We start from the raw sequence: 25,871 nt of genomic DNA on the forward strand, positions 1-25,871 counted from the left end.
AGTCCTATAAAGAGGCATGTAAAATTTCAGAAGCCACATGCTATGATTATCTACACTATTGAACATGACTTTTTAATTTAGTAATAACATGCACAGCATTTTAGCAATTATTTAAGTACCAAAATGCTTCTGAAAGGTTTGTCTGGTATCTATGTAGGAGTTTTTATGTCCATAATTTAAAACCCTTCTCCAATATTCTGGTCAGTCACTAAATAACTATAGTATAGTCACTGTAAAGTACCTAGAATCCCCCTCTGGAATGAAGTAGAATAAAAGTAAATAACGAAAATAATTTATTTTTAAGATAAACTTATTTTGTAAACAAGGATGAGTTCCTGAGAGGGATGATTCTGGAAAAGTGGGAGAACCTTTAAGATAGAAAAATCTCCATATCCTGAACACTATTACCATCCAAGACTATGTGGAGGCAGGATCAGATAGGTTAACCCGATGAGGAGGGGAGATCAAAAAGAAGCTGGATTCAGAAAGAGACAGATTTAGAGCAGGAAAAGATAAGATTATTGTAAAGTCATCCTGGCTGAAAAACAAGAGGCAACTCAAGAAAGAAAAGCCGAGTCTTAACTTCAGGGATTCTCTGCAAGTAAAATGAAGGAAACCTCATTGTTGCATGTATATTCTAGTCACCCAGTGTTTACTGAATGTGTATTCCAAGCCAGACCAAATGCTGAAGCTTTCTGTGTGTGACGGAAGGTAATATGGACAAGAAGCGGGGAGGTGAACCAAAAAGATAGGACTTCTTCAAAGGCTAAGAGAGCTGAATGTGAGGGATCATGTTGGAACAAAAAGAATGAGGAGAGCTCTTTTCCTCCCTGGCTGCTTGAAGCTCGGTCGCCATCATGAACAATACAATAACTATCTGGACCAGAGAGTTCACGACCAACTGACTACTTCGGCGAAAACCAATGGTCACTGATGCTCTTCATCCCAGGAAGGCCACAGTACCCATGACAGGAATTTGGGGAAAACTAGCCAAAATGTACAAGACCACACCAGATGTTATCTTTGTATTTGAATTCAGAACCCATTTTGAGGATGGCAAGACAAGTGGCTTTGGCATGATTTAGGATTCCTTGGATTATGCAAAGAAAATGAACCCAAACAGACTTGCAAGACAGCCCGTATGAGAAGAAAAAGAGCTCCAGAAAACCGTTAATGGAATGTAAGGATAGAATGAAAAGAGTCAGGGGGACTGTAAAAGACAATGTGGGTGCTGGCAAAAAGAAATGAAGCTAGAAGGAGTAAAGATTCTGCAGTGACTTTATCTGTGGTGATTGTGCAGATTTTTCATGAGAGGATTAATAAACTAAGAACTGTAAAAAAAATAATGGAACTAGGAGACTCAGCAGCCTGATGTAGCCACCCATACCATTCAAGTATGACAAGTGACAAGTAAAGCCTGTAAACACTGTAGTGGAACAAATGAGCCCAGGATCTATCATTGGGTAAAGAAGCAAGAGAGAGAAGAATATGTGTGTTACAGGCTACCTTTCTGTAAGAAGAGAGGGGCATCCTATGTTGTGTGTGTGTATGTGTGTATGTGCGTGTGTGTGTGTTTGCTAAAGGAGCTACAGAAACATAACCAAAAAAAACCAAAAATAGTTACCTACTTGGGATAAGAAAGAAAAAGAGACAAGAGAACTAAGACAAAAGTTAGATCTCTCTGAGTTGTTTTATGGTTTTGACTCAGGAACTATGTAGCTTTTTTACATAATACAAAATAAATTTTTTTAAAGAGGGAATCCTTTAAAATTGAAAACAAGGGTGCCTGGGTGGCTCAGATGTTTAAGTGGTCACCTTCTGCTCAGGTAATGATTTCTTGGTTCATGGGCTCGAGCCTCACTTCAGGCTCTCTCTTGTTAGTGGAGAGAGTGCTTCTGATGCTCTGTCTCCCTCCCTATGCCCCTCCCTGCTCATGCGCACGTGTTCTCTCTCTCAAAAGAAAACATTAAAAAAAATTGAAAACATACTGAAAATGAAACTAGCCATGTATCAATGTGGAGGCATAACCACATTAATTATTTCAAATGATTTGGAAACAAAGAATTTGACAATACAGTTCTAGCAGTATAGATCAAAAAGACAAAAGGAACGACTATGAAATATTAAACTGTATTCAGTTTGAGAGCCTCTATTGAAGAGCTGTTGGTAAAAATATCATATATATATTCACACACATATAAACATATATATCATACACAAAAAGAGAAAAGAAAGAAGAATAAGACCAAAAAATGATTACGGATTATGTTCATGGTATTGGAAAGGCAGATTTTCAGTTAAAAGAGATACAAATAGGTGGACGCCACCAAGTAAGCATCGTTAAAGTCTCCCCTCCCACCACTGTCATGTCTAAGTCAGAGTCTCCCAAAGAGCCTGAAAAGCTGCGGAAGCTTTTCATCATAAGTTTGAGCTTTGAAACAAGCAATGAGTCTGAGGAGCCATTTTGAGCAATGGGGAATGCTTACGGACTGTGTGGTAATGAGAGATCCAAACACCAAGTGCTCCAGAGACTTTGAGTTTGTCACATAAGCCACTGTGGAGAAGGTGGACACAGGCATGAATGTGAGGCCACACAAGGTGGATGGAAGAGTTGTCGAATCAGAGAGGACTGTCTCGAAAGAAGATTCTCAAAGACCTGGTGCCCACCTAACTGTGAAAAAGATTTTTGTTGGTGGCATTAAAGAAGACCCTGGAGAACACCATCTAAGAGATTATTTTAAACAGTATGGGAAAATTGAAGTGACTGAAATCATGACTGACCAAGGCAGTGGCAAAAAGAGAGGCTTTGCTTTTGAAACATTTGATGACCATGACTCTGTAGACAAGATTGTCATTCAAAAATAGCATACTGTGAATGGCCACAACTGTGAAGTAAGGAAGGCTCTATCTAAACAAGAGATGGCTAGCGCTTCCTCCAGCCAAAGAGGTCGAAGTGGTTCTGGAAGCTTCGGTGGTGGTCGTGGAGGTGGTTTTGGTGGGAAAGACAACTTTGGGCATGCAGGAAACTTCAGTGGGCCAGGTGGCTTTGGTAGCAGTCGAGGTGGAGGTAGATATGGTNGCAATGAGTCTGAGGAGCCATTTTGAGCAATGGGGAATGCTTACGGACTGTGTGGTAATGAGAGATCCAAACACCAAGTGCTCCAGAGACTTTGAGTTTGTCACATAAGCCACTGTGGAGAAGGTGGACACAGGCATGAATGTGAGGCCACACAAGGTGGATGGAAGAGTTGGGGAATCAGAGAGGGCTGTCTCGAAAGAAGATTCTCAAAGACCTGGTGCCCACCTAACTGTGAAAAAGATTTTTGTTGGTGGCATTAAAGAAGACCCTGGAGAACACCATCTAAGAGATTATTTTAAACAGTATGGGAAAATTGAAGTGACTGAAATCATGACTGACCAAGGCAGTGGCAAAAAGAGAGGCTTTGCTTTTGAAACATTTGATGACCATGACTCTGTAGACAAGATTGTCATTCAAAAATAGCATACTGTGAATGGCCACAACTGTGAAGTAAGGAAGGCTCTATCTAAACAAGAGATGGCTAGCGCTTCCTCCAGCCAAAGAGGTCGAAGTGGTTCTGGAAGCTTCGGTGGTGGTCGTGGAGGTGGTTTTGGTGGGAAAGACAACTTTGGGCATGCAGGAAACTTCAGTGGGCCAGGTGGCTTTGGTAGCAGTCGAGGTGGAGGTAGATATGGTCGCAGTGGGGATGGCTGTAACGGATTTGGTAACAATGGAAGCAACTTTGGAGGTGGCAGAAGCTAGAATGATTTTGGCAATTACAACAATCAACCTTCAAATCTGGGACCCATGAAAGGAGGAAAGTTTGGAGGCAGAAGCTCTGGCGCCTATGGTGGTGAAGGCCAATATTTTGCCAAACCACAAAACCAAAGTGGCTATGGCAGTTCAGCAACAGCAGTAGCTGTCGCAGTGGCTGATGGTTTTATTTACTGCCAGGAAACAAAGCTTAGCAGGAGGGGAGAGCCAGAGAAGTGAAGAGGGAAGCTACAGGTTACATCAGGTTTGTGAGCTCAGCCAAGCACAGCGGTGGCAGGACCTAGCTGCTACAAAGAAGACATGTTTAGACAGTACTCACGTGCAGGGGCAAAAAACCCGAGGACTGTATTCATGACAAATTATATAACAAGTTATTTTAGTTTCTGTTCTGTGGAAAGTGTAATGCATTCCAACAAAGGGTTTTAATGTACTTTTTTTTTTTGCACCCATGCTGTTGGTTGTAATAGTCTGATCATGACGCTGAATAAATGTGTCTTTAAAAGAGAGAGAGAGATACAAATATAAAATCAAAAGCAGTAAGGAAAAAAATGTGTACTTTTATATTTGGATTGGAAATATCAAGGCATGTTCATAACTTATTTCTCTCTTTCTTAAAAAAACATATCATAGGTGCCAAATAAGAAGATTTAGAGGCAGTGAAAACCCAGTAGCATTGAGCACCCCTCAGGCACATAGCATGACCCTTAAATACCATTTCCCACTAAACAGGAACCGGGGCTGATTCCAGGGCTGGTGCAGAAATTACACAGAATGTGCCTGATTGCTATCATTGTCTACCAGAGTCATATCAAATGAACACAGCGATCAATTCGAAGTCATTCTTCCAGTTGAAAATGGGACAATTTTGTAAGTATCAAGAAGAATTATGACTACAATGCTTTGAAAGCTGTAAGCTCGTTGTGTTAACCAAAAATAAAGTGAGTTTCCTTTAAAGATTACCAGGACATCTATCAAACTATGAAAACTGATGGGCAAAAACTCAAGAATTTTAGTGCATTTTCATACAAATTGATTTCAGATTAATTAGATAGTTGATGAGCAAAAGTTCTCCTTTATAGAAGAAATGTGGTTAACAAGTGCAAAAGGAATGGTTGAATTAGAATATCACCATTTTGTAACTTCGGAGGAAATAACCGATCTTGCAACAATCTTCAATGGCTAAAAGCCACTAGATAAAAGGTTGAGGGGGAAACTTATAATGGAGGTTTGGGATTGGCAAGATGTGACTTCACTAATCAATCTTGTCATCCATTAAAAGTAGGGCAACCAGATATTATATGCCTCCTGCTGTGTTGCAAGAGGAAATACAAGTATTTATGAAGCATGCTTGTAAATAATCAGAATCCATATGTAATCAAGGGTCTAGATCTTAAAAACCTTTTACTGGAAATATAGGGAATAGAATGTGTGCTAAACAACAAAACACAAATCAGCCAAATCTAAAATGTAGATAATTCTATAGGAGAAACATTAAAATTACACCAGTGGTAAAACAGAGTGGGCATTCAGGAAGCCCTCTGTCTGGGTGTGTCGGACAAACTGCCACAATTAGATCTATTTACAAATATAGAGAGACCTGGGATCTATTGAGTTTGACTCTTTGACACTGAGAATTGGTACCTAAGGAACTGCTTCCTGACAAAAGGACTGTTGACATGCTTTTACAACCTTTACAAACGGTGCACAATGCGCATAGACAGGAGGTGGGTGTTAAACAGCTCCCACTTTAGGGCCTGGAACAGGACTTAAAAGGTTGGCTGCCCATTAGAATCACAGGGGGCACTCAAGGCTGGGCCCCACCCGCCAGAGATTAAGTTGTCTTTTAAAATACCAGCCATGTGATTGTAATGAGAAGCCGGAATTGCGAACCACACTGACCAAAGACCTAGGAATAAAAGTACCAGCCAGTCCCCTTCAGATACTACGGTTAAGAGCTCAGCTTTGGGGTCAGGCCCCTTCAGCTGAATCTCATCTCCACTACTTGGCAGTTGTATGATCTTGGGCAAGTTATAGAACCTTAATGCCTCAGCATCCTCAACTGTAGAATGGGGATAAATGAATAAATACATTAAATTAAATGCATGGGAAGAGTCACTGATTTAAGCATGTAAAGCACTTAGAACAGTGCCTAGCATAAAGGGCAATTATTATATCTTACAGTATTTTCTAAAAGAGAACTGCCTTTGAAGTCTCAGATTGGGTGAATGTCCTTGCCATCTGGATTCTGTAATTTGCCATTTGCACTTCTCACAATCCCCCAAAATATTTCTTTTCATGTCTAAATCCTCCCATGATACCAAGTTCTTTAGAGCACCCTACAGTGAGGAAAATATTGATCACATCCAAAATGTGGGGAAATGAGCAATTTAAAATTAACCATGGACTCCTTAGCTACCCTGTCACACTGGAAAACAGAATGGAGAGATTGAGGGATAAATTATAGGACACGTAATGGCAGAAAAAGAAAATAAAGTGGGAGGAGAGAATGATTTAGGAAAGAGATTAGTACAGACTAGATTAGGACACCACCAGAAAGGTGGGTGGGGGTGCACACAAGAGAGAGTAACGTGGGTAACAGGGATCCAAAAATAAGCCTATTATTCTTCGCAGTACTACAAAGGGGGCAGATTCCATTTTTCCTAATTTCTTAGCCAGAAGGTTAGCTAGAACCTGAATCATGCACAAAATACAATAGCCTAAATATGGTGGAAAATTAAGAAGCTAATGAATCGAAACGTACAGCCAGTAAATTGATACCCACCTTTGATTATCTTTACTGTGAACACTGTCAGGGAACGGTAATGTTCAGAGGAGGGAGCGGCCCATAAGCAGAAACCACAGAGACACTTGGTACTAGAAAATGCAATTCATATTGCACGCTTCTTAATTAGCTAGTGTATTTCCCAAGTTCATTTACCCATCAGCATAGGTCCTGTATAGAAAGTAGTATTTTTGCCTGTAATTGGTACCCTAAGTCTCACTATATGCTCAACTGGAATATTTCTTTTTATTTAGGCAGCTGCACAAACGTTCTGCTTTTCTTTTCAATCATACCCCAGTCTTCACCTCATCTCATGCATAAAAATATTGTGTGGAAACTATCCATTCATTGCATACACAGTTTTTTAAATTTTAAATGAATTTAACTTAAATCTGAGTGAAAACTGGACTGTTCTTATATGAGAAAAAGATAACAGCCATCAATACAAATGATTGCTTGATAAAGATTTTTGTCATTGATCATTCATTGATTTCTTATCTGGTTTGTTTATATAACACTCTATAGCATGCTAGGAAAGAATCTAGCAATATCATTTACCTATAAAAATGGCTGGCGACACTGAATGGAGGCATAGAGCACCTTGATAGTTCCCTGCACATCATTAGCAGAAAACAGTGACTCTGTAGAAGAATAACTAGGAAGAAGAAAATCAGATTAAATAATTAGTGTCAATTAGCTCCAGCAAAATCATTCTATAAACAATTGGTCTCCAGTGCCCTGCTTAATTATGTGAGATTTCCATGTTCCTTACCAAGACTGCTTTGATTCATGTTGACTCTTGGGCTTCCCAGAGGTATAATTAATTATTGTCTTGTAAATAAACCCTTGCCAATTAATGGAAGCAGAAAACAATCAGTACTTAAAAAAAAAAAGTATTCAAGGAGAGGACCTTGACTATATGAATGACCTCTGCAGTATTTTTTAAGGGAGACCATCTTAGTTACTGGGAGTTTTGTATGAAACCTGACAAGTGAAAACATATCCTTTCTACTTTACATACCAGGAAGGAAAATACTTTATGTTGTGTTGCTTTTGAAAATGTTTAGTATTTACTAGACACCATTCTAATTTGATCTTGAACCTAATTAAAATACATTTTCAAACACCCAATTTAAATAATCAGTTAATTTTGAGAGTATTATAGATATCGAATTCACAACCCACCAAAAAAATCCCCACAAGGGGTGCCTGGGTGGCTCAGTCGGTTGAGCGGCCGACTTAGGCTCAGGTCATGATCTCACGGTTCATGGGTTTGAGCCCTGCGTCAGGCTCTGTGCTGACAGCTAGCTCAGAGCCCGGAGCCTGCTTCAGATTCTGTGTCCCCTTCTCTCTCTGACCCTCCCCTGCTTATGCTGTCTCTCTTAGAAATAAATAAAACATTTAAAAATTTTAAAACAGAGCAAAACCAAAAAACCCCCCACAAAACACGGACATGAAAATAACATTCCATTATTTAAATGTGCTCTTAAAAAGCTAGCACCTGATTTCTCGAGCTCTTAAACATTCCAATCTTCCAAGAATGGTAGATACCAACAAGGTTCTCACTCCCAACAAACATAGCTCAATATCTTACAAATCAGTGATGGAAGTTACTTTCGTATGTGTATTTAGGTCCTATCATTTATGTGATATATTTTTGGCCTTAAAAAACATTACAGTATCATATGGGAGTCCCATTTTTAAGCAAATCTTTAAAGATTCTAACTTGATAAGACATTAACCCAATTCGAAGGTAAGGTCATCTGTATAAAATTATCATACTGGGATCTTTTAGGAACTTTTTGGACTCTGTCCATATAACCAACTGGCATATGCGCTCATAGGATTCTAAAAGACACACAGCAAGGAACCTACTCTCTAAATTACTGCTTGAAAATTTTAATATTAAGATTGCATTTCCCTTGACATGTCCTTCCTTGCAAAAACCATTCATGTTATGGCTGAGATCTTGGCCTCTAGTTCATTGCATCTCATAAATCTTTGGTGACTGGGAGAGTCAACTTTAAGTGAGAGTGATAAAGCATGATTATATTGAATTCCATGTATTAGATAACAAACAAACAAACAAATAAATAAATAAAGCAGAATAATAAATCGTAATTTTTTAGTCTTTTGCATAAAAGTATTTTTTCTTTAATAGGCTGTCAAGTTCCATTCAATATTAATAATAGTGTCAACTTTCATTTTGTAAAGTAAATTAAAGGGAAAAATTAAGTAAAACTAGAAGCCAAAGTCAGAGTTCTCATACTTTTGGATAAAGCCTTCATCACGTCTAGAAAAACTAAGATCACTGAAAAATAAATCCCTGAAATGTGTAAGTGATATTTTAACTACAACACATAAATAAGAATATTAAAAATTAACATGGATTGAGTTAATGATTTCAAGAGCTTTTTCCATGTCACATCAGATTTTGAGACATACATATGATTGGGAAAAGAAAAATCTAAAAGGAAAAGAGTTTCCTAATAAGTTTTATTATATACAGTGTGGGGGGAATCAATTAAAAAGCCAAGACATATTTTTGTCCCAAAACATATTAGGTAATATATATGAAATGTTTAACATGTCTAAAAAAATAAGTATACATAATGGAAAGCATACAGCAAAAGAAGAGGGATGCTCTGTGCAGAACTCAGTGGCATCAGAGATGCAACTTTGAAACTCAGGGCTGTGCACACTCAAAGCAGACAGCAGGCACAATGACATGTTAAATTACCCACATGATGTATAGCTTAATGAACCCCCTTGTGTTGATCACGCTTGGCATTAATCAAGAGCCATGAACAGATTCCCTTATTTTCTCAATGCTGCTCTGATAAACTGCAATTTCATTTAACCTTGGACAGCAACTTTAATAGCTGCCACGGGACAACTGTCGATACCTTCCTGGGTATACAGTGATTAAACCGCAACCCAAGATGCATGTCATGAATTTTCTTCATTTGACATTAGAATTTTTATTCTTAACAACTATTTGCATAAAATATGCTGAAGACACTGTGATGCGTAGAGATTTGCATTTATCTGAAGTCAGGATTTGCCACACTAAGTTAGAAAATATTAATTAATATCATATTCATGCATGTGTTTACTGATGTGTTTGTTTCACTCCTTCCAAATAACGCCTGCCCTATACAGATGCTGCAAATGGAAGAAATTCAGAGTCAAAGAAACTTTGAAGCAAACCTCCTCAACTGCCTAGTGCATGTACCTAACTAACATATACCCTCCAGGTATTTGGGAACAAATGGGCAGATCTTCGTGCTAGGTCCAATTGGGAAGTGAGTGATGTCTTCCCTTCATTAAAACTGCACATGTAATGGCTACATAATATGACTAAATCTGACTAAAGATGGATTGCTAAATATAACAAAATCATCCAGTTTCAATTTCCTTCCTTGACCTTAAGTGTATTTGTTTGCTAAATGTATCTGATGGCTGGTCCATTTCCCAAATTTTAAAAACAACAGCTGGATGAAAAATATGATTAGGCCATTTTCTTTACACATGATGGTCTGTAATGCTAAGACATTTCTACACAGCCAATTCTCCTGAAATTAGATTATGTGGAGTTTTCAGATGTGGGTTTTGTTTCAAGAGTTTGTAACATCTACAATATCAGTAAAAGGTTGAATTAAGAGTCCAAAATTCATCATAGGATAAACGATGATAGAATTTCTTTTCCTCTGAAAGGAGAAAATTAATGAGACAACAGACACATAGAGAGAGCATAATGAGTGGGGGCGGACTGGGGAGGGGCATAGGAAGGTTACAGATTCGGTCACAGAACATATGCAATCCCCTATTTTATGAGAAAATATTCATGGCAGTCAGTGTGATGTTGCCAGTATTTTCAAAATTTGGAAATTGGCCTCAGTGGCTACAAATTGCAGGTGTTCAAAATGATAAATTTTTAATAAGTATCTGAGATTAGATATAATCTTATAAATCATTTTGTTTTGTTTTCCATAATTGTTTTCCTTTTCTCATGTTAATATAAGAATTTGGTTAGTTGGGGGTTAGTAAGGCCTAAGGGGAAAAGCGTCAGATTAGAAATGAGGGCACTTGTTCCAGACCTAGCTCACATGTGTGTGACCTTAGGCAAGTCATTTCATGTCTACCATAGATAGTCACTTCACCTCTCTGGGACTCCATGTCTCTAGAACGAGGGTATTTGCATTTTGCCATCTTTGAGTTTTTTTTTCTAGGATCATAGTCTATGATCTATGACTAATTCTTGTGAAAGTATTTGGGTTTGAGTTGAGAGGTGCATTTCCTTATTGTGAAAGAGACAAATGCCCTAAAATAGAGTCTGAACTTCCTTCCCAGGACCAACATGACTTCCAATGTTGTGTTTGATTTCACACTTCTGCTCAGAACTGAGATCATTTGTTCCTCTGTTTAAGGCTGTATCTGGTTGGTTGGCAATATTCGGAAGCCTATAAAGAACTGAATACAAGTTTCCTCTAAAGCTCAATTGCTATCCCAAAGAGAGATTTTTTCCATCATTCTTAATGCAAAAGGAAGAAAACCTAGAGTTCGATCGATGGCCTCTTAACAGGACTTTCACTGACTTTTCATTCTGTGCCTCAAATTCCTGAGCTCCTAAAGAGAAAATGCATCAGTGGTGGAACTTAGGAAGTTTTTATTAGGATAATAAAGTCATTCTGCTGTTATGTGACTAGCACATGTGCCATTCAGATTCCAGTCAGAAGTCTCTTTGGAGAAGAAATCCCTGAGTCAAATGCGATGGCACAGGGCATATATAAATTGTCTTTCAGGCACAAAACTCTTCCTCTGCCCATCTAGTTCACATAGAAGACAAATCATGGATTTTCAGGACATAAGCAAATAGGCTACCATAGGCCAGTCAAGTTCATGATGTGACCTGCTCCCAGAGTCCAAAATTTCTGCCTTTCATCCATATCCTTGAATATGTCCATCTGTCTCTGCCTCCATGTCATTGCATATGCTATTCTCTCTGCCTGAATTGGTCTTTTTAAAATAAAAAAAAAAAACAGGATCTTTCTTTCTTTCTTTCTTTCTTTCTTTCTTTCTTTTCTTTTCTTTTCTTTCTTTTTTGAGAGAGAGAGCAGGAAGAGACAGAAGGAGAGGGAGACAGAGGATCTAAAGTAGGCTCTGTGCTAACAGCAGAGAGCCTGGTGTTGGGCTCATGAACCCATGAACCACAAGACCATGACCTGAGCCAAGTGAGGTATGATGCTTAACTGACTGAGCAACCCAGTCTGCACTGCTCTTTTTTTTTTAAGTTTATTTATTTACTTATTTAGAGAGAGCATGTGCAAGTGGAGGAGGGGAAGAGAGAGAGAGAGAGAGAGAATCCAAAACAGTCTCCACACTGTCAGTGCAGAGCCCAACACAAGACTCAGTCTCATGAACTTGGAGATCCTGACCTGAGCCAAAACTAAGAGTCAGATACAGGACTCAGTCTCATGAACTTGGAGATCCTGAGCCACAACAAGAGTCAGATGCCCAAATGACTGAGCCACCCAAGCGTCCAATTCTTTTCCTCCTTCTTGGACTTCTCAGCTTTCACATCTCAGTTATAATTGTCATGTCCCCAAAGAGGTTTCTTCTTGACAGACTGTTCCTAACCTCCAATCAGTGAAATCTGAATTATGTCACCAAACAAATAAGATGTATTTCAAAGAAGCGTATCAGTGAAGTTTCTTGCTTGAAGCTTTGAATAATGTACTATAGTACATTTAATGTACTTTAGTATCCCTAAAATAAGGTTACTTGTTTACAAAGGAATGGTATTAAAGCAACTCAAGAAATATTCATGGAGTTTCTAGTCATTGATAGTGGAAGGTATGAATTAGTCCTGCCTTTAGGTTCATATGTTATGATAAGTAGAACATTAATAGGTTTTGTGGTACACATGTATGCTTTGTTCCCAAGAGCAAAAAAACCTCACCAACATGGTGTTAAAATTAACATGTAAATTTTTGTCACTTAGGCCAGGGCTTTCTGTGTGACACCAATATTTAAAATACTTAGTTGTGGCCCATTGTATTTGAATCATAATTTTGATTTTTAGTTGGGGCCAATAAAGCAGCAAGTTATATAAGTTACAATATATATGTTCTAAAATGTGAATACTTCCATAAATATTCAAGTGCAAATGTTAATTATTCCATGATAATAAGAAAACAAAGACCCTTTTTCTCATGCAAAAACAGAGATTGCTTGAACATAGTAAAAAAAAAAGCACAAAAGTTTGTTTTTACCCCACAAAGATGAAACTTCAAGAATCTGTGTAGAGAGAAAAAGAGAAGGAACTTTTCCATTTAAATCCAAAAATAACAGTAATATATATATTTAAATAATTTAAGCTAAAATTTAAGTTCCTATTGTTGAAGGAATCTATGATCTATAAAATAAGAACAACTTTCTCCCTTCGTTAATATTTGGTCTTATCTCCATAAAAACTCTATTATGTAGGTTTTGTATGATATAGATCTCTTTCTTTTGCTTTTATTTTTACAGATTTAGACAGATTTAAATTATCTTCCCAAAATTACACTTAGTAAATTTCAGAGTCAAGATTTCAGTCTGTTTCCAAAACCAGACTTCCTGGTTTTGTGTGTGTGTGTGTGTGTGTGTGTGTGTGTGTGTGTGTGAGAGAGAGAGAGAGAGAGAGAGAGAGAGAGAATGAGCAGGGAGCTGGGGAGGGGCAGAGAGAGAGAGAGAATGAGAGAGAATCCCAAGCAGGGTCTGCTCTATCAGCACACAGCTGACCTTGGGGCTTGATCTCACAAACCGAGGTCATGACTTGAGCTAAAACCAAGAATCAGGTGCTTGACCACCTGAGCCACATAGATGCCCCTCCAAAACCAGGCCTTTTAATCATAAAAGCATTGTACCAAATCACCTCCATTCCATGATTGTGGAGTAAGGTTAGAGGAAAGAAAATCAAATCGAATTTAGAAGGCTAGCGAAGTTGTCATACATTATGATTTAATGAAGTACGAATCATGCCAATTTGCTACATAACTAAAATCAACAAGGGAAAGTTTATAAGGCAAAACACCATATCCCAAGAGTCAAAACACAGAATTTCTGTTCTCACTTATCCCTACTGATTTATGCATTAATCTCAAAGAGGTTGGCTTTTAGTCTGTGCATATGTTTTTTTCATTCACCCAGTAGGAATTGTGATAAATATCTCCAACCTACCTTATAGGAAAGTTCCCAAAATTAGTAAGGTCTGAAAAGTTTTCATATCTCTTAAGAAAGATGCAGTGAAAAACGTTTTTATCCCAAACAATCAAAGTGAGTACCAATGAAAATTCCTTTTAAAGGATTAGAATTGTCACTGGGTGACTGGGTATGTTAAATTAATAATTAAAAATTAAAGGATAAAATTTATAATCCATCAGTAAGAAGTGCTTGATGCTGGGCTAGCAAAGCTTAAATATCAACCACACCCATAAAAATCTGAAAAAAAAACCTGCTTGAAAAGCTGTCTGCTGCTACAATTAAATATCCTCAAGATACAGATTTTTTCTTACTATGGTATTTACCCATGACCTACATTTATATTATAAGATGTCTTAACTTTTATTTGTCCTTTCCTACTTTTATTTGTCCTGTTGACTCTATTGAGATTTTAGCATTTTCTTTGTTAACAAAGGAAGAACATTCTATACTCATAACCTTGCATAATTCTAAGACTATGACTATTCTTTCATGCCTTATTGTAAAAAACAACTTAAAAATAAAAATTTAAACTTATTTTTCCTTCTCTCATTTTAAATCTTTTTTATTTAAAACCTCTATTAAGTTTTGAGCTCCAAAAAAGAAATCTTAGACCCAGACAATGGAAGTCAATTTGAAAGGCTACATACTAGGGGCACCTGGGTGGCTCAGTCGGTTGAGTGGCTGACTTCAGCTCAGGTCATGATCTCATGGTTGTGTGTTCAAGCCCCATGTCAGGCTCTGTGCTGACAACTCAGAGCTTGGAGCCTGCTTCAAATTCTGTGTCTCTCTCTCTCTGCCTCCTTCCTACTCATGCTCTGTCTCTCAAAAAGTAAATAAATGTAAAAAAATTTTTTTTAATTGAAAAGGCTACATACTGTATGATTCCAAATATACGACATTGTAGGAAGGGCAAAATCATGGAGCAAGTAAGAAGGTCAGTGGATGCCAGAGGTTATTAGGGAAGGAGAGATGATTAGAAAGAGCACACAGAATTTTTAGGGCAGCGAAACTATTCAGTGTATTCTAATTGTGGGTACATTGTCATTATACATTTGTCAAAACCCATAGCATGTACAGTAATGAAAGTGAACCCTAATGTAAACTATGGACTTAAAGTGATAATCATGTGTCAATGTAAGTTCATCGATGGTAATAAATGAATCACTCTGGCAGGAGGTGTTGATAGTTGAGGAGGCTAGAAGAAGGGGGCAGAGAATTTAGGAAATCTCTGTACCTTCCTCTCAATTTTGCTGTGGACGAAAAACTGCTCTATAAAATAAAATCTATTTTTTAAAACTTTTAAGGGAACGTAAAACAAGTCCTATGTCCTTTGTTCAGAGGAATTATCTTGGTTTTGTATTATTTTATTAAAGGTGAATAAAACAGGAGCACCAGGCTGCCTCAGTTGGTAGAGCATGCAACTCTTGATCTTGGGGTCATGAGTTTAAGACCCACGTTGGGCGTTGAGCTTACTTAAAAAAAAATGATGACAAAAATTAAAAATAAGCAAAAGTGAATAAAACATGCTTTTGGCCCTAAAACTATCTTCAAAAGAGGTGAAAAGAAATTGGATTCCTTTAATTCCTTGTATACTTGGTCAAAAACTAAATAAAGGAAAGGAAAGAAAACGCACTCTCCATCAAAATGAATGTCGCTCACTTTTTAAGGTGCAATAATTTGGCCTGGTAACTAGGGATCCACTTAGTGTCCTAGAAGAAGTAATTAAATAAATGGGCCCTTGTGGCCCAAGGAAGCTAATAGAGCTGCCTTTTCAATAATAAAACATACCATTTCATCCTGACAACATAGCAGTTAATTTCTAATCTGAAAAATAGGAGCTGCCAGGCTGGGCTGTGTTGCTCCTTTCAGATATGCTGTTGATGACTCAGAATTATAGTTTTTTAGCCAACTTACCTATATTCAATTTTAAACTCTTCACTGAGTTTAGATGAAATGGAAAATGTGAAGATGCAAGAGATCTGTTTTTCTAAGCTTCCAACTCCATTCCCTTAATGCCCCCACATGATCATTTTCTGCTTTTATTTCTCTACGTATTTAATTGACTCTGTTTTAAGGAGTGGTGGCCATCCCTGTGTTCCAGGATTGGCTAATGCAACTTCGGGCAAGTAACTTGAGATTTGGGTGCTTTGGGTAGACTAGATAAGCTATTTGTCATTCTCAAATTTAAAATTGTCACAAAAATTATATTAAACTCTGAAGATTGTGTCTGGAATAACAGTCTGTGCCTTTTTACGTGATTGATTTCATCTAATTCCTCAGGTCTGTACCATGCCCTGACTACCCAATCTGTACTATCACATACCTAACCACCACCCCCCCTACAGAAAACATACATACGTACACACAAACAAACAGGGGCATATGTACACACACTTAATTACCAAGAACAATGATTTTGGGCACTTTTTTTCCTTCATGACACTCATCAAAATATCTAATTATGTTGTTTACTTCTTTTCTACCTCTCCCACAAAAATATAAGCTCCCTGAAGGCTGAGACTTCACCCGTCTAATCCACTAATGTATTTCTGGAGCCTAGCACAGTGCCAAGCTCATGGAAAACCCTCAAATATTTACTAAATACATGACATAAACATGAAACCAGACTGTACATATTATGAAAACAAAATTTAAATCTCAGTCTATGATGAATCTATGTTAGCAATATGTATGTACAGATGTGTGTGGACATATAAAAAACAGTAAAAACATTATAATGACTGATTATTGAAAAATCTCTATGTGCCAGCACTAAATAAATATTGTAGATGAATGAATGAATTAATCCTAGAATTTAAGTGCAACACTATAATCAGGATTCCAAAGACTCAGCTGTAATCAAATCATGCTGTCCTAATTTCAGCTTAAGTTTCTTAACAGAAGTCATCAATTATTACCTTTGTTTTCTTTCATGTACCTGATGGTATAAATATGAAGAAAAACTTACAGGATACCTAATTAGATATCTTATATTGACTCTAGTGTAAATTGGCCACTCTCTTTGGATGCATTTTTTCTTTGCATACTGTTAAGGCTAAAAATCTATACTCATTTTTAAATTATCTAATAAAATTTTTAAAATTCCAAAAATGTCAAGAGGCTGAAAATAATGTCAGAAATTATATGGAAACAATTATGATAGATCCAACGATGTTATTTAGCCTTATATTCTGGGTGATTCTAACACAGATAAAAACAGAAAGGAAAAAATACAATGTGGTGAAATAATGAATAAAGCAGAGGGCACTGGTTAATTCACAGATTTTTCAGCCCATCACTAAGTTGATCAATAGCTGAATACACAGATTCACTGGTTACTTTATGTGCGCTTTAAAAAAATCATTAAAAATATTTTTATTGCCTTATATATCAGCGCCATTTTGTAGAGTGAAGAGAAGACACCCAGGCTCTCATACCTTTCCGATCATCCTTGACAGAAACAAATCTCTCTCTGTCCTATTTTTGCTTCCAATGAGAACGCAGCTGTCTTTTATTAGAAATGTTTAACTTACTGACTCTATATATGTGGAGTTTTACATGCTTAACAGAAGATTTTAATACAGTTTTAGCTGCTGCTTGAGATAAATCAAACTCAAACTGACAAGTACACTACTATGCCTGCAGGAAGTGGGGGGTTGTCTGATTTAAAACTCCAAGAAGCTTAGAAAGCCTTCAATCTCAGGTTGCACAAAATACACATTTTATTCAGCAAGACATGATAGATACTTTATGGCACAGTTGTTCTTTTTTTAAATTCACTAGATGCAACTGAGAATAATCCAAAGCTATAGTATATTAATAAAATTAGCCAGATATGGAGAAAGAAAAACTCATAATATAAGTAGTATAATTTATCAGTTGCTTTAAAAATTTCACATAAACATTTTCTAATCTTAAAGGCCTTAGCTGGTTCCCTTGTTTTCATATTTCTCTTCTATTATACTTGGTGCCAAGCTCTTTTTTTTCCATGCCGTCCAAACATTTTCCTGATTATTACTGTGCATGATTGTGTATAAATGCAAAGCAGTTTAAGATTATGCAGGGAGAAATGGTTGATGCACGCATTTTACTTCATATACCTAACTTATTACCATCCTGCTGCTTGATGAAAAATGCAGAGTATTTGTTGCAATATCTTTGTTCTTCAATGGGGTTATTTTTCACTTTTGCCTTTCCAGATTAATTACTTGTAATAATATTGCACCCTTTTGGTTGTCTATAGATATATTAATCCTTTAGGACAATTCCCCCTCTTACAATAAAAAAAATTGACCAGATTTGTTAAAAAATATTTGGTAGCTAATATAGTAATAATTAATTTAGGCAAAATGTTTTGGTAAACATTACAACCTCTGGGCAAAAACTAGCTGTGGAACAGGCTCCAAGTATCTCTTCTTGGTTTACCTATTAATTACCAAATGGAATGAGATCTTTATTTTTTTAATGTTTACTTATTTTTGAGAGAGACAGAGACAGAGTACAAGGGGGGAGGGGCAGAGAGAGGGAGACAGAGAATCTGAAGCAGCTCCAGACTCCAAGCCGTCAGCACAGAGCACAACAAGGGGCTTGAACTCATGAACTGCAAGATCACGGCCTGAGCTGAAGTCGGATGCTTAACCGACTAAGCTACCCAGGTGCGCCATGGGAATGATACCTTTAAATAGAGACAGTGGCAGATACTTCCTGAAGAAAGCAGTACAGTTAGCACCTCTGCTAATGGGATACCCTGACTCTGTGTGACGTGGCATGATGTGCCTGAGAAGAACACAATGCATTCTAGCCAGGACTCGACAAAAATGCATAACCTGAATCTAATCATGAGGAAACAATCAAACACAAATTTAGGGATGTTATACAAAATAACTGACCTCTTCTTTTCAAAATGTCATGAAGAAACAAAATACTTGATAGGCCAGTCCAGATTGAAGGAGACAAAAGAGACACAATAACTAAACACAATGTGTAATCCTGGATTGATGCCTGGATAGGAAAAAAAAGGTTTTGTTTGTTTTCTTCTAAAGGACATTATTAGGGGGCGCCTGGGTGGCTCAGTCGGTTAAGCGTCCGACTTCGTCTCAGGTCATGATCTCACTGTTTGTGGGCTCGAGCCCCTTGTTGGGCTCTGTGCTGATGGCTAGCTCAGAGCCTGGAGCCTGGTTCATAGTCTGTGTCTCCCTCTCTCTCTGACCCTCCCCTGCTCATGCTGTCTCTCTCTCTCTCTCTCTCAGAAATTAAAAAAAAAAAGCTGTATATTAGGTAATTTGTGTTGTAATAAGGTTAAAGTTCCTAAATTTGATGATTAGACTGTATTAAATCAAATTATAATGATAAAATTTAATTAATTCATTGATAATCTGTATTAAATTAATTCTGGAGACTGTGAGAATATACACTATAAGCATTTAGGGGTGAAGAGTCACGATATCTGCAACTTATTCTCCAGAAATTCAGTACATGAGATAAATAGATAATGATAATGTACACATATTCATAAAGATATAAAACAAATGTGGAAAAATATTGATAGATGGAGAATCTAGATGAAGTGTATACAGGTGTTCTAAAATTCTGTAAAGTTTTCTGAAAGTCTGAAGTTTTCTTTCTTTTTTTTTACAAATAGTTTATTGTCAAATTAGTTTCCACATAACACTCAGTGCTCATCCCCACAAGTGTCCTCCTCCATGCCCATCCCCCCTCCCCCCCACATCCATCAGTCCTCAGTTTTTGTCAGCATTCAAGAGTCTCTCATGGTTTGCCTCTCTCCCTTTCCCCCACCATTTCCGCCCTTCTTCTCCCCCTTGTTCCTCAGTTAAGTTCCTCCTAATCCTCCTATACGTGCAAACATAGGATATTTGTCCTTCTCTGCCTGACTTATTTCGCTCAGCATAACACCCTCAAGGTCCATCCATGTTGCTACACATGGCCAGATTTCATTGTTTCTCATTGCCATGTAGTATTCCATGGTATAGATAAACCACATCTTCTTGATCCATTCATCCGTTGATGGACACTTAGGCTCTTTCCATGTTTGAGCTATTGTGGAGAGTGCTGCTATGAACAAGTCTGAAGCTTTCTAAACTTAAAACATATAACTAAGAAAAATTTCTGCAAATAATATCACAGTGACAAATCCATAAATATTCTTAAAGAAGAGGGAAAAAATTGAAGTTAAAAAAATTAAGCATTCTATAGTTGAGTGGACTTGTTACCCATTCTTCAACATTGAACTATACTGTTCATACTGAATTTTTAATTTTTAAAAAAAAATTTTTTTTGAGAGTGAGACAGAGAACAAGCAAAGGAGGGATGGGGGCAGGGGGGCGTTGAACACAGAGTCCAAAGCAGGCTCCAGGCTCAGAGCTGTCAGCAAAATGCCCGATGTGGGGCTCGACCTCAACAACCATGAGATCGAGACCTGAGCCAAAGTCAAATGCTTAACCAACTGAGCCACCCAGGTGCCCCTCATACTGAATATTTTTAAAGCTAATTTTAATATTTAGCTTTTCTGTAAGGCTTTAAGAATTTTCCATTTGTCCAGTCTAGTATATATGCCTATCTGTCTAAATTAAGGTACTATTTTAATTGCTGAAATTTTGCCATAATTAGCCCATTATAGATTGAATTTTAGTTACAAACTTGACTACCTGAGACACATTTCAAATTTTCTCTTCTCACTTATAATTTAGTTTAAACTTCAAAAATTCCTTTTGATGTCACAAAGGAAAGTACTGCTTCCAAAATAATGAGTTTAAGTATAAAAATAAATTTTGGTTATTAATTTTATGTCTTTACAGAATCTTCTTTCACCATCCCAATTGTGTATGTGTGTGTGTGTGCGTGTGTGCACGTGTGTGTGTGTATTTCAGTTTTAACATTATTACTTTCTATACATTTAGAGGAAGGCCATTGACATATTCCTGGTCTTCCTCATTCTTCCACTTTAAATCCTCACTTTGACCTAAGATTCAGAAGAAAAACACCTTTAATAATTTTGCTTCTTGAATGTTGTCCTCAAGTCTAACTACTGTCATTGCTCAGCTAACTTGCCTGTGAATACATATAGATTGCCTTAATTATGAAAAGAAAATATTTTATTCTAGGAAAATCTCTGTTTATTTCTTCTTTAGAATTTCGGGGTCAATAAAGAACAGATGAGAAATATGCAAAGGGAATCAAATATGCTCTCTCTTCCTGAGAGCCAATTATTACACAAGGATATTCTACATGTAAGGGCAAGGGGAAAAGATTTCAGTTTGAGTTGCATTCATTACAAAGATGGAAACGATGAAACTATCCCAAACAGTAATATTCATGCAATTAGGAAACTGGGCAAATGATGAGCAAACTCCAAAGTCTGCATTATTCTGTAAACTCCAACCACTAACCAGCAATGTTTGAAAAGAGATCCCCTCATCCTTAGCAACACTATAATGTAAAGCTTTTGCATTATACAGAGCAGGCCAAGCTCCCAGATATAAAAAATAAAAACTATAGATTCTCTTAATGCTAATTTTTCTGTTTTTAAAGGAGACAACGGCATCATCCATGAAAAGCTACTAGCACAGTATCTGGCACATCAACAACACCCTGCAAATGTTAGATATCAAATTCTGTTGTTCTTTCTTGTGTTTGCCCACCCTCAAAGGATTTTTCTTTCCATTACTTGCATTTTTTTTAGTTTTTAATCGTGCACACAGGAGAAGCAGAGAGAGAATCCCAAGCAGACTGTGTGTTTACAGCATGGAGCCTGATGTAGGGCTCAGTCTCGTGACTGTGAGATCATGATCTGAGCTGAAACCGAGAGTCAGACACCTAACCAACCGATCCACCCAGGCGCTCCTCATCACTTGCATTTTTAGTGCTCAAGCTCCAAAAGCACATTGCAGAAATCTATGTAGTCCTGATATTTGGCAAGTACCATTTACCCAATTTAGAGCCACAACTTGGATTTTCCATGTTTGTATCAGCTAGCTACATAACCAGTCACTCAAAACTTGCAATTTGATCAAACTAAGTGACTTTTTTTTTTTTTTTTTTTTTTTTTTTTTTTAAGCAAGCTGGCAGGTCTTTTGCTACTATAGCTCCTCTAGCAACTTGGCAGGCTCTCTGTGTGTCAGATTCTGTTCTATTCTATTTAGCATAAGACTAGCAGATTGTTGCAATAATAGCCCCAAATTTGTTCACACCTTTCTGAATTCATCACCTCCCTCAGTGTGAGCTTTTGGATAATTCCCTCCCACACTCACTCTGGTCTTGGCTTGACCATATTATTTGCTTTAAACGATGTGATGACAGTAAATGTGACATGAGGGAGACTTTAAAAGGGCATGCACATTGGGGTTTGACCTCTCTGTCTGATCTTGGAGATGCTGTCGTCACTGCCATGTGAGCAGGCCCAGGCTAGCCAGCTTGATAATGAGAGACATGTGGCCCTGTCTCCTGGTTAGCCTCTCAGTAGCCAGCCAACATCTGAAGTCAGGCCTCTTCTCTAATTGTCAAAGACCATAGATGCATGACTGAGCCCAGCCAAGACCAATGAATCTCTGCCCTGAGCTCAGCCCAGATTTCCCAACACATGAGTCATGTGTCGTAAGGGACACAAATGATGGTTTTAAGCCACTAAGTTTTGCGATGCTTCATTTTGCAGCAACAATAACTGATAAAGAAATTGGTACTTACAAGTGGGATGTTTCTGTAACAGAAACCGAAAACATGAAGCATTGGCTTTGAGAGAGGCGGCTAGTAGAGGCCGAAAAAGCTGAAAAGGAACTATGAAGACTGGAAAAAATTGGGTGTACTGTTAGTAGATACTACAAAAGTGATGAGGAAACTGCTATGGCAGGCTATAAAAATAGAAACCTGAGTTAGGTAGTTCTGAAATAAGTAGTAAAAACGTTGCCTGTAACTAATAAATGTCTGGACTTGGCTAGGGAGATTGCCTCACAGAAAACTAAATTTGTCCATTGTCTTCTTTTAGCTGCCTAGCATAAGGCAGTGGAAAGGAAAGATGAGCACAAAAAATTGTGTTTGTAAGAAGAACTGAGAGGGGACACTAAGGGGCCAGGACACGCTGGGAAGTAAACTGTTCCTTATCTCCAGTCTCCCCAGTCAGCAAAAAATTGTCAAAGTAATAAATGGCTTCAGGGTAAAGATCAAATCAAAGTGTGACTGTAAGTCCCTTTGTTGAGCTTTAAAAATTTTAAGAACATGCATAATAAAGTCTCAAACAAAACATGGCTTTTAACATTTTACGGAAATTTTCCACAGCAGCCTGACACACTTAAGTAAAACGAAGCTTGTCTCAATGAGAATTGTGGATATAGCTTCTGGACCAGAATCAGATTCATAGAAAGCTCTAAACATGTTGGACTTAACTATACTGATAAAAGTGCTGCCATCTTGGATTGAAAGAGACCATGTCAGCTCAAAACAAAAAAAGAGGCCTCTGGGCCCCCAACTTTCTACAGGAGTGAAGAAGCAGCCTGAGGAAGATATTTGGCTGCACACAAAAGCCATATATCTTATAAATAAGGATGACATCTCAGAGGGCCAAGCCAAAAATTGCAAAAAACAATGGACTAGGGCACCACTCCCAGAGAGCTGTAGAAAACAATCCATTGGACAAATACTCCCAACCTAATTAAAGCGTATGACCCTGGAGTATGGGAATATGGTCACCTATGCCTGACTAGATTTCAGAATTTGTATGGACAAGTGACTGCTAAGTGTCCCCCATTCTTTCCCTTCCAAATGGTTCTCTCTACTATACTTATCATATTCTTGTCTTAGTGTATGTTGTAATTTTTCAGACCAACTGGATCAAGAGAAGCTGCATCCAAAGTCATATCCAGACATGCCTATATACCAAGAAATCCTAGACCTGGAACCCAATATTATGACTGGATGAAATTTAGGGTGTCTTAGGAGGGAGACATATTTGGTATGTGAGAGAGATATAAATCATAAGGCAGAGGCCTTCTGTAGTAGGTTGTGGCAGTAATAAACTCTAATTATTCACAGTTGCCTATATCCATACTCAAGTCCTTTCCCACACTGGACTTGGCCATGTGATTTGTTTTGTTTGAGACAATAGCAAAATGGAGTCAGCAGGACCTTGAAAAGTACTCCTACATTTGAACTTGCATGTTTTGGCTGCTCTTATAACCACTAAGTGAATGAGCACAGACAGCCTGCTGGCTGATGCCCAGTCAGCTTGTTTACCCCAGCCAATTGCGAGTAATCCCTACAAGCAGAACTAACTAGATGACCAGTAGGTGACCATGTGTCAAACTAGTTAAGAAGCACCCAGTAGATACACGGAATTGTTGAAACACTATGTCGTACACCTGCAACAAATATAACACTGTATGTTAACTGCACTGGAATTGAAATGTTAAAAAGAAATAAATAACATTAAAAAAAAGAAAACAGAACAACAACAACAAAACTGATGACTGGCTTTTCATATGTGGTAGTAAAATAAACTCGGCTAAAAAAAAAAACAAAAAACAAAAATACAACCAGCCAGTTGAGCCCATCCCAAATTGTCAACCCACAAATGACAAGCTGGGCCACCCTGGGTGGCTCAGTCAGTTGAGTGTCCAACACTTGATTTTGGCTCAGGTCAGGATCTCAGGTTCATGGGATCAAGCCCTGCGTTGGGCTCTGTGCTGACAGTGCAGAGCCTGCTTGAGATTCTCTCTCTCCCTCTGACTCTCCCCACTCATGCTCTCTTTCTTGAAAAGAAAAAAAACATTTTTTAATGGTGAGCTAAATGAATAAATAGTTGTTTTAAACAACAAAATTTGTACTGTATCACACATTTGTTTATGTATCACCCAAACCTGTTTTTGCGCTTTAATGGCAAAGTTGAATAGTTACAATAGAGACTGTCTGGCCTGAAATTATTATCCAAACCTTCAAAAAAGTTTGATGGCCCCTGTTCTAGCTCCAGTTCATAGATGTTTACATGTGATCAAAAATAACATAGCTGATGTTTGTCATTACGAAGGAAGGTGGGTGCTCTGCATCTGGGCAGCACAGGCACAGGCTTCAAGGGGCCATCCACACCCACACGAGGCCATCCATCTGTGAGTTCAGTAAAATCCTATCAGAGAAGTCAGAAGACACTACCAATGACCAGACCCCTTCAGCAGTGAATGAAAAAGTGGTAACACGGCACAAATGACCTAAGAGTCGAAGAAAAAAGTCTGTGTGCTGTCCCGAGCTCTTTTTCCCTCCTGACAGTATTACAGTTGAGCAACCAGTTATAGCGGAACTCCAACTGTAGCATTCAACAGTTAACTACTGCATGAGGAAATCTAAGCTTCCATCAAAACAAACAAGTGACTAAGGTTTCTAACCTCATTTTAAATATTTTGCAAGTGGAGCGCGTGGGTAGCTTACTCCATCAAGCTTCTGACTTTGGCTCTGGTCATGAACTCGCAGTTCAAGCAATTCAAGCCCCACTTTGGGCTCACTGCTGTCAGCACAGAACCTCTGTCCTCCCCTCTCTCTGCCCCTCCCCTGCTCACGCTCTCTCTCTCAAAGATAAATAAACTTTCTAAAAGTTAAGAAATGAATAAATAAAAATAAATATTCTGCAAGTGTAGACAGGGTGAGAGAGGATGGGAAATGAAAGACTAATGTAACTGTTAGGGCCTTACTCTCATCATTTCCATGGTACTGTCTTTGCTCACTCATTCCCCGTCATGTTCTCTTTTTTTCCTGACTCTTGCTTTTGGTTGCCCCAACAGAACAAAACTGATGACTGAAACTCATTACACTTGAGTTTGACCAGCAATGAAGAGAGAAACCAGAATATTTACGAGTGGGTGCTCTATGGCCCTTCATACCTTCACTGGTCTCTCACAATCCGTTCTTTGGGGGATGGGAATGGGAGCCAGCAAGAAAGGACAGGTAGACAGAAAATGAGGGAAAGAAAAAGAGGAGGGGGATGAGAAAGAAGAGACAAAAGCTAAAACAAAACAAAGCCAAAAACTTATCCTGACCTGATCAGAAGTAGTA

The 25,871-nt window shown here is 38.0% G+C and overlaps 2 pseudogenes; both read left to right on the plus strand.

The window, feature by feature from the left end:
* The first annotated feature begins 857 nt into the window (after positions 1-857).
* LOC144226246 (small ribosomal subunit protein eS24 pseudogene) lies at positions 858-1,248 on the plus strand (annotated as a pseudogene).
* Positions 1,249-2,366: 1,118 nt separating this feature from the next.
* On the plus strand, positions 2,367-3,105 carry LOC144226270 (heterogeneous nuclear ribonucleoprotein A1 pseudogene; annotated as a pseudogene).
* Positions 3,106-25,871: the final 22,766 nt, after the last annotated feature.

The sequence above is a fragment of the Crocuta crocuta genome, unplaced genomic scaffold (genome assembly GCF_008692635.1).
Source record: "Crocuta crocuta isolate KB4526 unplaced genomic scaffold, BGI_CrCroc_1.0 scaffold62, whole genome shotgun sequence".
NCBI classification, from domain to species: Eukaryota; Metazoa; Chordata; class Mammalia; order Carnivora; family Hyaenidae; genus Crocuta; species Crocuta crocuta.